The sequence below is a fragment of the Homalodisca vitripennis genome, chromosome 7, assembly GCF_021130785.1.
Source record: "Homalodisca vitripennis isolate AUS2020 chromosome 7, UT_GWSS_2.1, whole genome shotgun sequence".
Taxonomy (NCBI): Eukaryota; Metazoa; Arthropoda; class Insecta; order Hemiptera; family Cicadellidae; genus Homalodisca; species Homalodisca vitripennis.
In genome coordinates, this window is record NC_060213.1 from 129,950,290 (window position 1) to 129,966,174 (window position 15,885).

The 15,885-nt window shown below is 36.0% G+C and overlaps 1 long non-coding RNA gene across 1 annotated transcript; it reads right to left on the reverse strand.

The window, feature by feature from the left end:
• Window positions 1-12,106: 12,106 nt before the first annotated feature.
• Window positions 12,107-14,677, reverse strand: LOC124366603. Its single transcript, XR_006922837.1, has 2 exons — window positions 14,529-14,677; window positions 12,107-12,425 (listed from the first exon to the last, which is right to left on the reverse strand). It is a non-coding gene; the product is annotated as an uncharacterized LOC124366603 (long non-coding RNA).
• Between the last annotated feature and the right edge of the window lie 1,208 nt (window positions 14,678-15,885).

The following is a 15,885-nucleotide window of genomic DNA, read 5'->3' on the forward strand; positions in this document are numbered from 1 at the left end:
TTTTCTGAACCCGAAGTCTAGTTAAATCATACAGACCATACAGAGTCTGATTAAGAAATGAAAATAATTTATCCTCAAAATTTTAATGCAAACAAAGGTAACCGATCTAAAGAATATTTACAGAATGGAACGAAACAAACTTGTGAAGCTAGCTCCTAGAAATGTTGTAAGTTATTAAAGGAATACCTCTTTTCAAGCCTCCGTAGTAGGAGGTATTCATCATTTCTCGTGTGAATATTTCTGTGAAAATAGAATTCGGACATTTACCATCATTAAATGTTTAATAAATGTATAATACAACGTTTCGAGGATTTAAATCTATCCTCTTAATTAGGTGAAAAGTAGTTGGTCCATTACAAAACAAAGATAAAAGAAAAAATAAACAACAAAAATTAGCAGACCAGCCGCTAAGTCAACCTTTGATTGATGTTAGGCCATTTTGGGTATCGATGTAAAAAAGAATTAACCAGTAAACCTAAAAATATTTTTAAAATCAAACAAAACAACAACAAAAATTCGTAGGTTGATCATGACATGTAGGTACAACATAGCGCTGGATACGGCTGCCTTTACTATTAACCTCTCCCGATCATCACCTTTCCGTTTTTTGCTTCAGATGTCATGTTATGAGGCCATATGAAGTTTCGTAAATGTTGTAATATATAAAGATGACAAATACCCGAAATCTTATTAGCCTTTCACAACTTCTATCACGAATAAAACTTTAAACAAAGAAATATTCAGTGTTATTCTGCTAGAAAGACTTTTACAGTTTGAGTGTACATAAAGTTACCAACCGATTGATATGGGGTCTGCAAAATAGAAACATCTACTCTTTTGTTAATTTTTAAACATTTCGTACATTTCTGTGTTATCTTGTTTATACCCTAGAACTTTAGCACACTACTCGCATCTGGCTATAGGGTATTGTGCAAAAGACGATTAAAGACAGTTAATTCACCATACTGGGGTAAGATATCGTGGATTCACTCAGTAGTGTTAATGTTACTTTCCCTTGATCTTCTCTGTAATCATTACAGTATATGTATGAGGTAAGTCAAAAGACAATGTAGGAGCTCTGGAAGCTTTACCTTTCAAAGAGCTTCCCAGTGTAATTCAAATCGCAAATGTGGATAAAAAACCGTCTTGCATGTAGCCTACTTTTTAAATAACGATGTTCATTTGTGCTTCAGAGCTATACGATCTTCATATTGCGCCATGATTTTCAATTTAACACATCAAGATATGTTCTGTCATAAATTTTCCCCGAGTAGACACCGTTGATAAACACTTTTCGTTTTTCACGGAAAATTTCGTCTGCTCTTTAAAAATGCCTAAAACACTGTTTTGAGACGTAAAATCTTTTTAGGGAACCGCTCCCGGATTCTTCTTTGGATTTCACTTCCCCCTTTTTTAAGAAATATCTTGATTCCCAAGAGTTAAAGTTTCCGCCACCTAAATACATTACTAGAAATCGAGCACTGCGTACCCGTGATTGCGCATTTATATACTTGTAATACTAAGAATGAGTATTGTCAACTAGAATATTGTTTGAAGACAATACATCACCTTACCCATGAACATAATGAAAAATTATTGAGATGTAAAACTACTCGTGACTTTCATATAGTATTTATACGCTGTAGGAATTGAGCAAAAAGCCGAACGAAGAACATAATGAGTTACAATTAAAAGTTATATACCGATAATAGTAATTAGTTATAACGAGGAGTTGAGACTTGAATTACAATAAACTTCAAACAGGCTGTATGTAACAAATAAAAAACTTGCACAGCTGCGTATCACCATCTGGCCGCAAGGTCTAACCCCAGCCTACAGTAATCTGTTTACACAAAACTGTCAAATTAAGTGATTTCAAAATATTATCACAGGATGCGTGGAATAAATAAAACACTGTTTCTCCTACACATAAATTAACACACAGTATACAGTTGAAGATGTCTCGGCTGCAACACAAAAGTGTCTTACGCGTACTTTTATTAGTTTGTGTGCCTGGTGTAAACGGGACAGATTCAGTGTGATCAAGATAGTGACTGTAATCAGGTATGCTCATTTTGTGTCGATGATAGTAGCAACAAACCGCATGGAAGATGTATCCACGCCTTTCCATTCATGTATACCTCGGAGAAGAATTGTAGTGCTCTTGACAAATGCGTGGACGACTGTAGTGGTACTCACGGAGTCTGTCAGCAAGGAACAGTTCAGTTCCCGCCGAGTTGTTCCTGTGATGGGAGACTACTATGGTGTCTCGTGTGAGAAAGAGTCAAAAGAACGAAGGAATACAAAGATAGTTTTATCGGGTCCGTTATAAATTCCGGAGAGATACTCGCGTATGTGAACCAACTGATTTGGAATTTTACATCGTTTGACAGGCAGTCTGCTAGGACAGGGTTATCGAACATTATACTCGATATTTGAAAAATGGTGATGGATTATATGCGCGCATCGTTGGCTACAGAGAATTTCCAAATTTAGGAATCAGTTCTGAACGGCAAGTATACGATCCTTCAATTGCATTTCCTTTCAAACCGTACGTTAATGGTTCTGGCAGTGAAGATATTCTTACACTGAAAGAATACAGTTTTAGGATACCTGGCTAACATCGACATTACTGTGAGGTCAGGGCGGATTTGACTATTACAAGAATAGGTTCGCCATTTTAGTTTTATATGAAGGGAAAGAGTTAAGATGTGTGCCTGTAATCAGATTTACAAATTGCGGAAAAGTATTCGACTATCCGGTCGGATACTTTCGAGCATCTAATATTTGAAATCGGTACAAGTGTGATATATATGGCCGATGGAAGATATGTGTCATCGTCATTCCACGAATTGGATTGTGGTCGGGATGTCGCGTTTACTTGGAAAGTTTGGAGAATATTAGACCTCCCCCACTCCGAAGAGAAAGACAAAGTCGTGTACGAATATACCGACTATAAGGAACATACAATATTCACCTTTCGAAATAAAAATAGGAATCTATAAATTTAAACTTCGAATAAACAGTGTAACTCCTTTCGGAATGTCAACAAATTTTGCATACTGTTACATTAAAATTCCGCCCCTTACCACTAGAGGCTATCGTAGATGGAGGGCGGGAAAGAACAGTTTACAAACCATACATACGGGTTTATTTTAAGTGCATCTAGATCACACGATCCAAACATGCCATCCTCATCACAAGATCATGTATATGTCAAGTGGAGTTGTGTAAATAATTTTACAACCAAATCTGGACGAACTTTGTAAACCAAAAACAAATGAAACCCTTTGATCGTTATCACATCCTACCCCACATGTTGTCCTATGATGCAACATATCAATTCATTTTAGAGGTATGGACTGATATGTATATGTACACACCAGAATCGTCATACATATCTCCTAGGCTTGAATATGTAAAGATAAAAGTAGCAAAGGAAACGGAAACCCCACGGTACGAAATCTTGATTATATGTGTTGAGAACTGCAAGGGAAAGGTATTACCAAAATGATATACTCTTCTTAAAAGCCTCGATAAAAGGCAACACATCTGTAGACGATACATTAGTATGGATGTACTCTAAAGAGGGAGAATCTGAAAAAACCTACAAATGACATAAGAATGGAAGGTGTACCTGACTTTATGCTCATCGTCAAAGAGAACAGCTTAGATAGTGGAACCAACTATACGATAATGCTAGAAGTTCGAAATTCAAAATTAGAAGGTGGAATAATTCCAATGGCAACTTATTTATTCGAACTGACAAGAATTATTATGAAGGCCGTTGTTCTGTGGAACCAGCGGCAGGCATCCAAGGGAGGACGGTTTTCGATATTTTATGCGAATATAGTAAAAATGCGTCTTACATTTATGAGTTTTATGATAAATACACTGAAGAAGTTGACGAATACATGGAATATAATGGTAGAATGTTGGGTACTTCGTATAATGGAGTGCTTCACGGGGTCTTTTTAACCAGAGGGAATATCATTATTTACATTCTGGATTATAGAGGACTAAATGTAAGTCGACACGTCAAAGTCCAACTTTCCCCGTCTGTTATATCTCATTCAGATTTGTACGAACGGGAAATCTTCATAGCGCGTGCTATTAGAAATGAAGACTTTTTCTGGTGTTCTACAAAAGTAACATCTTATATTCCAGATGTTATACCACTAGATATGGACAGACATGACATTTTAATAAGACTAATTCATCCTATGGTTAAAACACCAGGTAAAACTTTAGCAAATGTAAAAGTTGGGAATTTCCACGTTGTATAATGTGTGCTTTTAAAACTTAATGATCCCAAGCAGCTTGTGATGTGTGCAAATTATATTGTGTTTAAATTACTCTTCGTTTTTTAAATCGTGTGGTTTACAATTTCAAAAATTTTGTCTTGAATAGAGTATATTCTAGGTGGACGTCATCCCGGCAAATAAGACAAATGGCTTCGTCTATTTTTACCTGTCTCAACAACATTTTGTCGTGCAGGGATCCGCTTATAGAACGTATGAGGCCGGATGGTTTCAAGTTTCAAACACTGAGCGAACTAAAGTTAATATCCGAACTTGCTGAAAAAACAATTGAGTACACCAAGGACGCGTTGAGTTACGTGCAAATTTCTGGGGAGCCCCCTCGTAAAATATCGTCCAAATATAAAGGATTCACTTTTTGGGGAGTCGAAAACGACGACGAATACCCCATCACCGAGGTGTTGAAGAAACACGAAGTCATTCCGGTTAAAATTTCAGATCTTCTGTTCAGGAAGCTTCAGGACCACCTGTTTCGCATCACTCCTGAAGGAGTGAAGCTGAATACCGACCTAGGTTTACAAGTAGTTGAAATAGATAAAAATATATTCTGGTGGTGTGAGTCAGAAACTAATTCTAACTTAGTTTTGGTATCGTTAAGTCATCGCGTTAATGAAACAAGAAGACGGTCGTTGTCCGTTTTACCGGCATATATAGACTTGTATACAAAACTGAACAATATAACCGATAACAACAGTACCACATACACTACTATCCAGTTAGATCCTGACATGAACGACCTGGAACGTGACTTAAGAATCATAGTTCACAGAATTGATCGCGCCCCTCACAGCCGCACTGTACTAAAGTTTAAGTTCCCTCAAACAAATTCTACTCTGCGAGTTCTTGTTACAGATAAGTTAAGGCCTGACTTTGCTTCGATGTCGGATGGGTCCGTTAATATTACCCAGGAATCTCCAAAGTATCCTCATGCTATTTATAACAATGAGGACTACTCGAGTTTTATATTTGTGGGGATACTACCTGGACTAGAGGTTCCTGTCAATGAGAGCGTTACGTACTATTTTGAAGTGAATTCCGTCGTATGCCAATTCTGGGCAAAGGGCCAGTGGAGCTCTTTTGGTTGTAATGTGTTTTCAGAAAGTGAAGGGATGACAATTCATTGTCAGTGCAACCACGTGTCCATATTCTCTGCTGCTTTTGAGGTTCCGCCACAGGTAGTAAACTTTTTTGAAGATATACATTTGTTCCTCACCGTTTGTGATAACCCATTGGTTGTGGCAGTTGTGTCATGTCTGGTCTTAGTTTATTTAATTCTCTGTATGCTGCTATGGAAAATGGATCAAAGAGATAAAGCACTGGCAGAAGTAGTTGTTTTGCAAGACAACTTTCCTGGAGATCGTTATCCGTATCTCGTAGCAGTACGTACTAGCTCACGATTCAACGCTGGGACCACTGCTCACGTAGCTCTTACGCTTAATGGAGAATTAGCAGCAAGTCGTGCACATGTTTTATCAGCGGAGAAGCGTAAAGTGTTCAAGAAAAACAGCGATGATTGGTTTCTACTGAATTGTGCTACGCCACTAGGACAGCTTGAAAACGTTCACGTATGGCACGACAACTACGGGTCTAGCCCTAATTGGTACTGTGACAAGATTCACGTTTTTGATTTGAAAAATCGAATTGAAACCATTTTTATAGTAGATCAATGGTTGGCGCTGGATTCAATGCAATATCCGGAAGCCGTAATAAGGCCCATCAGTGACGAGGAATTCATGGAAAAGAAAGGTTTGTTTGATGATAACTTCTCCCTCGAATTAAGAGAACACCATTTATTCTTAGGTATTTTTTTAAAACATCCTCGAAATCCAGTCAGCAGGGTCCAAATAGTAAGTGTTCTGATGAGTTGCATCATGTTAGCAATGCTGTTTAGTCTCACGTTTTATTTACCTGAAGATGATGAAATGAATGTAGACGATTATCAGTTCACTTTCGGCTCTCGGGAGTATTATGTTACTTTTCAATCCATTTTAATAATCAGCATTGTAACTTTAATTTTGATCGCCTGTTTCGTGAGGAGTTATAAGTGTGTTTATGTGAGTGAAATTAGCTCGCTTTACATAAGAAGAGACGCCTATTCCTTGTATAAAATAAATCAGATTCCAGGCAAAGACGCGTTTCATTCACCGAGTAGTATTATACTACCGGTCGATCAGAAAAACGAAAAACAATCTGAGAACAGCAACTGTTTTCAAAAGATTGTTACGTCACTGAGATCCCCGGCCCTACCTCCCATGTTACTTCCCCCAGCTTCAAGAGTGTTAAAAGTGAGAAAACCGTGGTATATTTTTGCTTGGGGATGTTGCATCGTTATTATTTCTCTATCAGTCTTTTTCGTTGTGCTCTATGGATTGCGACTCGGTTTAGTAAATAGTGAAAAATGGCTCTCAACAGTACTCGCCACCGAAGTGGGAGAAGCCCTTGTTATAAGCCCTGTTAAACTAATGTGCTACGCCTTGATTCTAACTATAGCTTCCAAGAGGATGCGATCTGTGTACACGCATGCTGTTGATTACAAGAAAGCGCTCAAGACCAGAATCCCAAATAGTGTCGAGTACTTAACTCAAATAATTAAAAAAAGAGAGCGACGAATGTATGCCCCGCTTTCTCGTAACGCGAGAGTCCAAATGCTGGTAAAGAAAAAACGACTAAGAAATTGGCTCATTCTGCTGGACTTCGTAATCTCAACGTGTTTTGTGTTCATAGTGAGCGCGATCATCTCTCACTTGTGGAGTTCATCATTTTATGTTACCAACAGTCAAGCGAAGAAGTTACTAACCCTGTCTCGCTATCCTGAATACGGCACTATTGATTTCTTCAAAATTTCGAGCACTAGCGATGTGCAAAGGTACCTAGAGTATACTTTGGAGTCTGTATTGTACACGGCACGGTGGTACAACGATTGGGTCGTGAGAGAGCGGGGTAGGGATAGAACACAAGAGTGGTCATACTGGTCAGCAGACTTCAGCAACAAACTGCTGGGGCTCATGAACTTGAGGCAGTTCCGTGTTGTGGCGACAGAGTGTCAGAACATATTTGGCAAACAGGAGCTATGCGTTCCCGGACTGAGTGAAGACACCAAGGACACGGACGTTTACAACATCGGATGGACACATATTCTGTGGTCCGAGGTGAGGAACAACTCGCCTTGGGTGTACACAGAGGATGAATTCCCCCGCAACATCTTCAGCCTCCGACTGTACGGTGAATCGGGTACACTGCACGAGCGAGGAGGCTATCTGGTGGAATTGGGGCCGACCAGACGTGAAGCGGACGTGAATTTGGTGGAGCTGAGAGAGCATCACTGGCTGGACGCGCGGACTCGTGTTGTTATACTCGAGTTAAGTCTTTATAACGTAAACGAAGACGTTATAAACCATGTGACACTCATCGTGGAGAACGTGGCTGCTGGGAACACCCTCCTCAAGGTGAAGGTGGACACTGTGAAGCGGAATATGAGATTCGTTTTCTTAATTATCTCGCTAGTGGCTTACACCCTGTTTTACATTTTCCTCTGTCTGTTCTCGATCAACCGAAGAGGTCTTCTAGTTTATCTCTCAGATGCTGGCAATATATTGTATTTATTAGTGATATGTTCCGGTTTGACTACCTTGGCAATGTACGTTTTGTCATATCACAGTCGTAATAATTACTTTAGAGAATTTATAAAACAAGGCACGTACATTTACTTTGATTATGATACCTTTACGTATTACCTGATAAGAATTAAGATCTCCGCTTCGATTCTGCTATCTTTAGCGATCGCACGTGTGCTGACGCTGTTGCGCTTCGGCAGGACTCTGATCAACTATTATTACTCATTTTTATTGTCAATAAAGTGGATATTTTTCCTTACATTGGTGGCAGTGCTGTTGATAAATGTTACTTACCTCTTGGTTCACTGCCTTAACATGTTTTTAATCTATGACATCCAAAGACTGGTCCAGGTGTATAGGACGACGTCAAGATTTAGACCCACAGACCCTGAAAGTTTTCCCGTAAAGCTGTTTGTTATCTTTAAAAGTGTCTCGTTGAATTTGATCATGTCCATGTTTATAATTTTGTTCACACGCTATACACAACTTGCACGATATTATAAACCCAAAGTCGAAGACGAATTCAATTTCATATACTTACTTTTAAGTCGTAGAAAAAGAAAAGAGTATTCAAAAATACATGAGATTTTTCAATGTGACATGCAATTTGATAGTAAATAAATAATATTCTATGTAGCAATAAGTTCTAATATGAAAGTACAGTTTGTTTTACAAAATATATGGTGTACAAGTAACATACATCTTGTTTTTATTTAGGAAAGTCAATAATAAGTTTTATTTAGTTATTTTATATACTGGACATTATTAACTAAAATGTTTGTGAACTTTGTGCTGACCGAAGTAGTTATTGTACTTTTGAACCCAAAATTTTGACGTTCGTCGGAGAAAATCTTAAATTTCACTTATTATACTTACTTTTTTCTGTTCAAACGAAAGTTATTAGTCGATTTTACGGTGTTATAGTGTATTTATATGGTTTCCTTCACTTGGAATTGGATGGAATGTGCTCGCTATGGTATTGTATAGACTACTGTATCGATATGGTTAGCATACACCGTTCAAGATTAAAAGACATTTAAAATTTCTGATTTAAATTTTAGGTGGAAGCATTTCTAAATAGGGTACCATCATTTTAATGTCAGTTAATGACAGAGACTATATAGACCACATACAGTCCATCCACTGTAATACAATTAGTATCAATTTATTCTTTGAAATATTGTTTACTACATTTAAGCATAAAAATATATTAAGGCATTTATACAATACAATCGGGCAATAATTAAATGATAAATGCCAAGTATACCAACTCTGGAACTTTTTGACACTACTTCATACACACCAAACGTTTTACAGTCACTCTTATAGTCTTGTTTATTTGTATATTTATATACACTACACCGCAGCGCAGCAAAGAAGACCGTTGGATCCAGCCAATAGTATCACAGTGCAGGGCCTAATCACAGTGTGTTGTCGCTGTGGCCATATTGCCTTGAACCTGGCTAAAACTCTCGTTGTGGTGACTTAAATTTTCCTAGAAAACTTGCTGGTGGTTTCTGACATTCTAGTGTGGATCTTCAGCATGAATAAGTGTTGTAAATTTATTATAATTTATGTGATATGAGGCAAAGTAAAATATCTTCTTATTAAACACTTTTTTATTTAATTCATCACTATCGTCAGAAGTTAAATGTAACATTTTATTTTGTATATTTTTAACACAATTATTACGATCACATTTTAAAAAGTAATTATTGACATTTAGGTATGTACCAATAAACGTTTATTGAAATGTAGTAGACTTTGTTCCGAAAGCAATCATTAAAGCTTACGGACCATCATTTTCTTAATCGGACCAGCAAAGCAACTCTACAGTATTTGTGGCACTGGAAATACCTCAAACCAAAAATAAACGGAAAGGCCGAAAGTAGAAATTTTTTGATCGAGGTTGGTTTTCAAGATCTAAATTTTGTAAATATTTGCTTGATTGGGGATACAAGACAAAATTACTTGTGAAACTGTAAATACAGACCGGAAGTGAATTTATATGACCGGAGTAGAAACTTTTCACCGTAGTATCCTTCTCTGTCTTTCGTATATATATATATTCTTTCACTTATAAAGCCACTAGCCGCCGTTTTGTATTGTTTGTCAACAAATTATTATCTATAAAACTAGTAATGCTAAAAAAAACAAATTTGGCACGTAAGTAAAACATTTTATACGTAGAAAACCAGTATAGTTATAAAAAATTTACTAGACGCCAAGTATTTGGAGAATTTTATTGCAATTCCAACGGTACTTGTTTCACCGGAATCCGTCAAGGCATAAGCGAGCACGACCACTTTAAAGGTGCGCTTGCATAAGTCAGAAGCAGCAAACATCTTGTCTTCTGATAGCCATCAGCTGTATGTAAAAGCGATGGAAGTAGTGAACTCCCTTATCAAAGAATGATTTCCAACTCTGTATTTTACAAATAAATATTCTCTTAAGGGCTAAAAAAGAGTGTGTTTTTAAGAAGTTGCAAAATGTAAATTTCCATGAAATCGTGTTAAACCTCAGTACGTTTGTATTATAGCCACACCTTTTCCTCTGTTTCTCTCTTGCTTACAGGTTATCTCATTAGTAGTAGCCTACAAAAACAATATTTTCTAGCTACTAGCTTTGATTGTATTAGTTACACAATAGATAACTCATTCAATGCTATAAATTGAGGCACGGTAAAAGTAAGCGTTTGGGCTGCCACCTGTGGAGGTAAGAGTGAGGTACCAATATTTTAACGGCAACAATAAAATAAGTGGCGCAGCCCTAGCGCCTGTCCTCAGAACTAACTGAAATAATCGCTCGCACCTCATCACTCCTGGTCCTTGTGAATGACTTATCGCCTTTGTACAGTAACTAATACAATAAAAGTCACTGCCCAATTCAGGAAGAATAATGGAGCTCAATGCCTCTAAATTCAAAGTCATTACCTTTTCAAGAGGGAAGGATAAACATCTCGTTGATTACACTGTTAACAACAGCCCTCTTCAGAGAGTGGATGCCATTAAAAAATATGGCGTTATTATGTCATCTTCTTTTAGCACATTTGACCTCCTATCCCATATTTCAGCCAGAGCGGTTCCCTTCTGGGGTTTATATTTAGAACGTCAAGACATTTGAGATCACCTGAGGTACTGGCTACCTTGTATAAATCTCTTATACGATCTATCCTCGAATACGGATCAGTTGTATGGAGCCCTTACCATCTTTCTCATTTGAAAATGCTTAATAAAATCCAGGACCGTTTTGTCAGAATGCTGGATGTCAAATTGGGCTATCCATACTTCGGTGTACCTTTTGAGATTGGAGAAAGATTTGAAATCCAATCCCTGCACTCAAGACAAAGGATTATGGACCTCACGTTCTTATTCAGGTTGATAAATGGTTACCTGGATTCCCCCGAGTTGATCTGCGATGTTGATTTTATCGTCCCTAGAGGCACAAGGTCGAGATCTGTATTCTAGAGGAGGTTTATGCCAACGCAATATTTATACCAGACTTTGGCATCTCGAGACTTCTGCTGGCTGGTATTGATGTGGCGGACTTTTTCCATGGGTCCCCGTCATCTTTTAGACGAAGCCTCAAGGAAATACAGATTTGAGCTCGATCACGACTGAAATTTATCACTTCGTAGCAGTCAGTATTGATATTAATACCTAGTAATAGTATTTTAGTTCTTCTTTCTTTTATTGAGTGTAACTTTAATGTATATAATTAATTATTTGTCTAGTAGATTATATGACTTACTGGCTTCTTTTCTGCATGAATGCCTTTAATCTAGTATGGTTGGCTGCTGTTTGCTGTTATGTATTTACATTTGTTATTCTTAGTCTATTTGTTGTGCCAATAATTTGATAGCCTTAATTTATTTATTCCATTTAATTTATTTCTTCTAATCATCTAATATTAATTCTAGTAATACAGCACAATTACATGCTTGTTATAATGTTTATTTATTGTTGTATTGAGTTGTTCTTAAAATGTTATTATTTATTTGTTATTGATTTGCATGTCATATTAATTAATCTAATAATGTTATTGTTTACTTACGATTAGTTTTTATTATTAGCTTAACTCAATATTAGCTTCAAATTACTGGTCAATAGCCAACATTGCATTGTATCGATCTATATTGTAAATGGTGATTCCGTGAATAAATAAACAATAGGCTTGAGTTAGGTCAAATATAATTGTCAAAAATATTGGAGTTACATATTTTTTAATTATTCTTGTTTTACAATCTAAAAGTAAACAGAAATCCCACACCTGACATCGTCAATGATAAATTCGCATTATGACAATATCTATAAGTGAACCATAACATGTATTCTACTTGTGGATCACTTTGTTAGCTGCATTGGATGTATCCAGTTCTGGACAGCGGAATGAGCGACAGTCTCCCCCTACACGTCCAACTTTCCTTGCTCTCACCACGTCTTTCTTCACGCCTTCATCAACGAACTCGTTGTTTATTATCTCAGAAATGACCCTGGAAATAAAACAGTTCAGTGTAAAGAAGCAGGATTTTTGTCGGGATATTTTTCCATTGTTCAATGATAAAAAAACAGTAACAATACGTTATTATGTCTGGAATCTGATCTCTTCATCACTTTGAAATTTAACCTAACACATAATTACAGTCTAGGTTAAAATAAACAAACTATACCAGAGGGTTGCGACACTCATAAATCAGGAATCACAACAACTATTTATCCGTGTCAAATCCATACACTCTCTAAAACATGCACTTAATTATTAACAACAAACCCATAATTATTAATACTGAACTAAAGAATACGGGTCACAATAGGTCTGCACTGGCCAACCATAGAGAACTACCAGAGACCATTAGTAAATGGCGATCGTCACAGCACAAACAATATGGCGGCAAAAAGGAAATGGGATTGGGCCTCTTTTTTTATTATTATTGCATTCTAGAAGAACTTGTCAAAACCTTACTGTGACTCCTTATAGTTGTTTGTAAATCGCTTATCTGTTTGATTCTTTAAGTTTCCTTGTTACTTAATTTTTCAGAATTGGCCACCACAGCGGCTTAATTTTGATTGATGGTTGATTGACCGGTTTGTCTACTAATTAAAGTATGACGTCTCTATTAATTTCCTTTTAAATAAATTACGCGCCTATGTATTTTGTTGGCTTCATCCCATTTCATGCGATAGTATTCGAGCTAAAGCCATTATGTGCAGTTTTTATTTTTATGTTAACCCCCTTTCTAGTGTTTTCTTTGTGTTCTTTTATAATAATGTTTAATTATATGTTTGTCCCAAAAAGGGTTCAGGATAAATTTGCAGTGAATAAATTGACAATTAAAATCGCAAACAAATATTTTACGAGAAGTAGATCTTAAAGAAGAGTAGTAAAATTTGCCCCATTTCCACGTTACAACTGCTTACAAACTGTTATAAAAAGAGGGAAAGAGATATTCGTTTCCTTTTTTGAACTTAATTATGCACTTAACATACATACTTAACATTGAAATTTATAATTATTACTTATAATTTTATTAACTATACATCGAGTTAATATATGGAACATTCGTTGTACTCTTGTAACTCAGCATTGCTTTGTAGACCATAATGTTTATTATCTAGATAACAATATTTGCTTATTGCCATGGAAACCAAAATAATAAAAGATGGAATTAAAATTATTTGGGTTTACCTATTATAATACTACACGCTGAATTCGCTTAAATCAACTATTTTCTTGGTTTTTAACGTATTTAAAACTGCTTTTTCATCCCAGACCTAAAATGTAATCCTATATCACTTTAGAACATATAGCTACGGAAGAATTTTGACATATGTCCTCTAACGAGATAATAAAATTAATGATGACAGTTTACTCAAACTCTGTAAAAGCTGTAGCTTTCAAGCAGAAGATTTACATTGGCCTTTCAAAGCTTACTTACTTTTAATAGTTCTTAAATACATTTTAAGTATAAAAATGTAACAGGGATGAACAGAAACATAACAAATTTGAATTTTTTATTAAATACTAGCAGTTACCCGCGGCTTCACACGTAATTTCGGACGCTTTACACGTTTTTGAGCACTTCTGGTCGAAGGAATTATATTTCCGACGCCAATGTTGAATTTCCCTTGTTGCCACGACCAAACAAATATGTCAAAACTATAAATTTATGGCCATTGCAGTTGACTCCAGTATTGATATTTTTGTGCCATAGCTAGTTGATTTTACCTTGTTTCACAGATCAAGAAATAAATATTTATACATACACAGGTCTGAAAAGCCTACTTCTGTTAAAAAAAAAACAACGAATACGAGTTTTACAACAGTCTTTAAATATATAGTAAAAGATTGTATTAACTTTGTTTTTGATATTTTCATTACAAAACTGACCTAATACTGCATACTTAATATCTTCATAAATGTACTCTGGAAGCTACTGCAAAGGCCCTTTCGCGAAGGTCATTGTAGGACAAATGAGTGATGTCTTAAAGTAAAAATTAGGCCTCAACAATTAGCAGATGTTTAAATGTGATTATTTTCAGTAATAAATAAAATTGTTTAAGTCAGATCTCCTTTGGTACACAACAAGAGTACTTACATGTCTACGACGTTTCGCTCCGTAGGGGTGACAGGGGAAGCAGGACTGTGTGTCTCACAGGCCAGTCTTTCGACACAGCCAGAGCCCCAGTCTGAACAGCTGAGGTAGCCGGCTAGCAGACGACGCTCCTGGCGTGCCACTTCCTCCCGCGGCAGCTGCAGAACAACATAACCTCTAAAATATTGGAGTCTCTTCTTTGTATGCGTCACTAAATGAATGTACAAGTCGCATATAATATCCATAAATATAATCAAATGGAATCTTTAAGCTTATTAGAATAATATAACAGACGTCCGTGTACACGGACGTTCACAAAATCATTGTTTTAAAACATAAAACGTAACGAAACTTACACTTGTGCTATACCAAAATCATCACAAAGAACCAATCGTTCTATTACATTTGTGAACCGAACCTCCGTATAATATTTTATAAATACTATACAATACCATAGATGAAGTTTGCAACTTCCTGTACGTACATTACTTATATCAGCTGTTTATTGTTGAGTGAGCATTGCATTGTTGACTGACTTACATTGTTATTTTTAGTAGGCTATTATACCTCTTAATACGTTTATATTTCTTTTATTTCAGTGTTTTTATTTAATTTTAGCCCTATTTGGGTTATTTTTTAATAATTTACTAAGTTAGTAGGTACATTAATTTTAAATTCTTGAAATATACAAATGTTTTCAAAAGTTCCATATTTCGTTTATTTACTGGGAATTTGCTACAAGTGTGCATAAAGTAATCTTATAAATGCTTTCTCATTGTTATATCCACCTCGTCGAAAAAGCTTTTTAGAATTTTTTAGCGTAAAATATTTTAATAAGGAATATTTATTATATATTATTGTAGTATAATTTAAAATATTTTATGCTAAAAAAATTAATCTTGAACACCGGTTTAAAAATAATTTTAACCCGTATTTTTTACAAAAGAACTGCCAAACAGTCAAAATAGTACATGGATTTACAGCAGATACGTTTTCTCTGTGACTTTTGAGATTTATTGTCCAAAAAAAATGGCCGGGATGGAAAGAGTCCATAAGAACATAAGAAAACCGATGGATTATCCCTCTTGAATATTTTACCATTTTATGATGGTATGTTATCATTTTTTTCTTTTCAATTTTACAAATTTCTGTAAGACCTCCAGACACCCCAGTTGCCTAAAATGGATGTAGAGATTTTTCACGGCTACTGTAATCACAAGTATTTTACTTTTTGCATAAACCAAGATTTGAAAATCAACAGCATTTTATTGCATTAGAGAAATCTTACAAATAATTTGTAGCAATGTGGTCGATCGAGTTTGCTTACAACAACGAAGAAAAAACACTTTAATTTACAAAA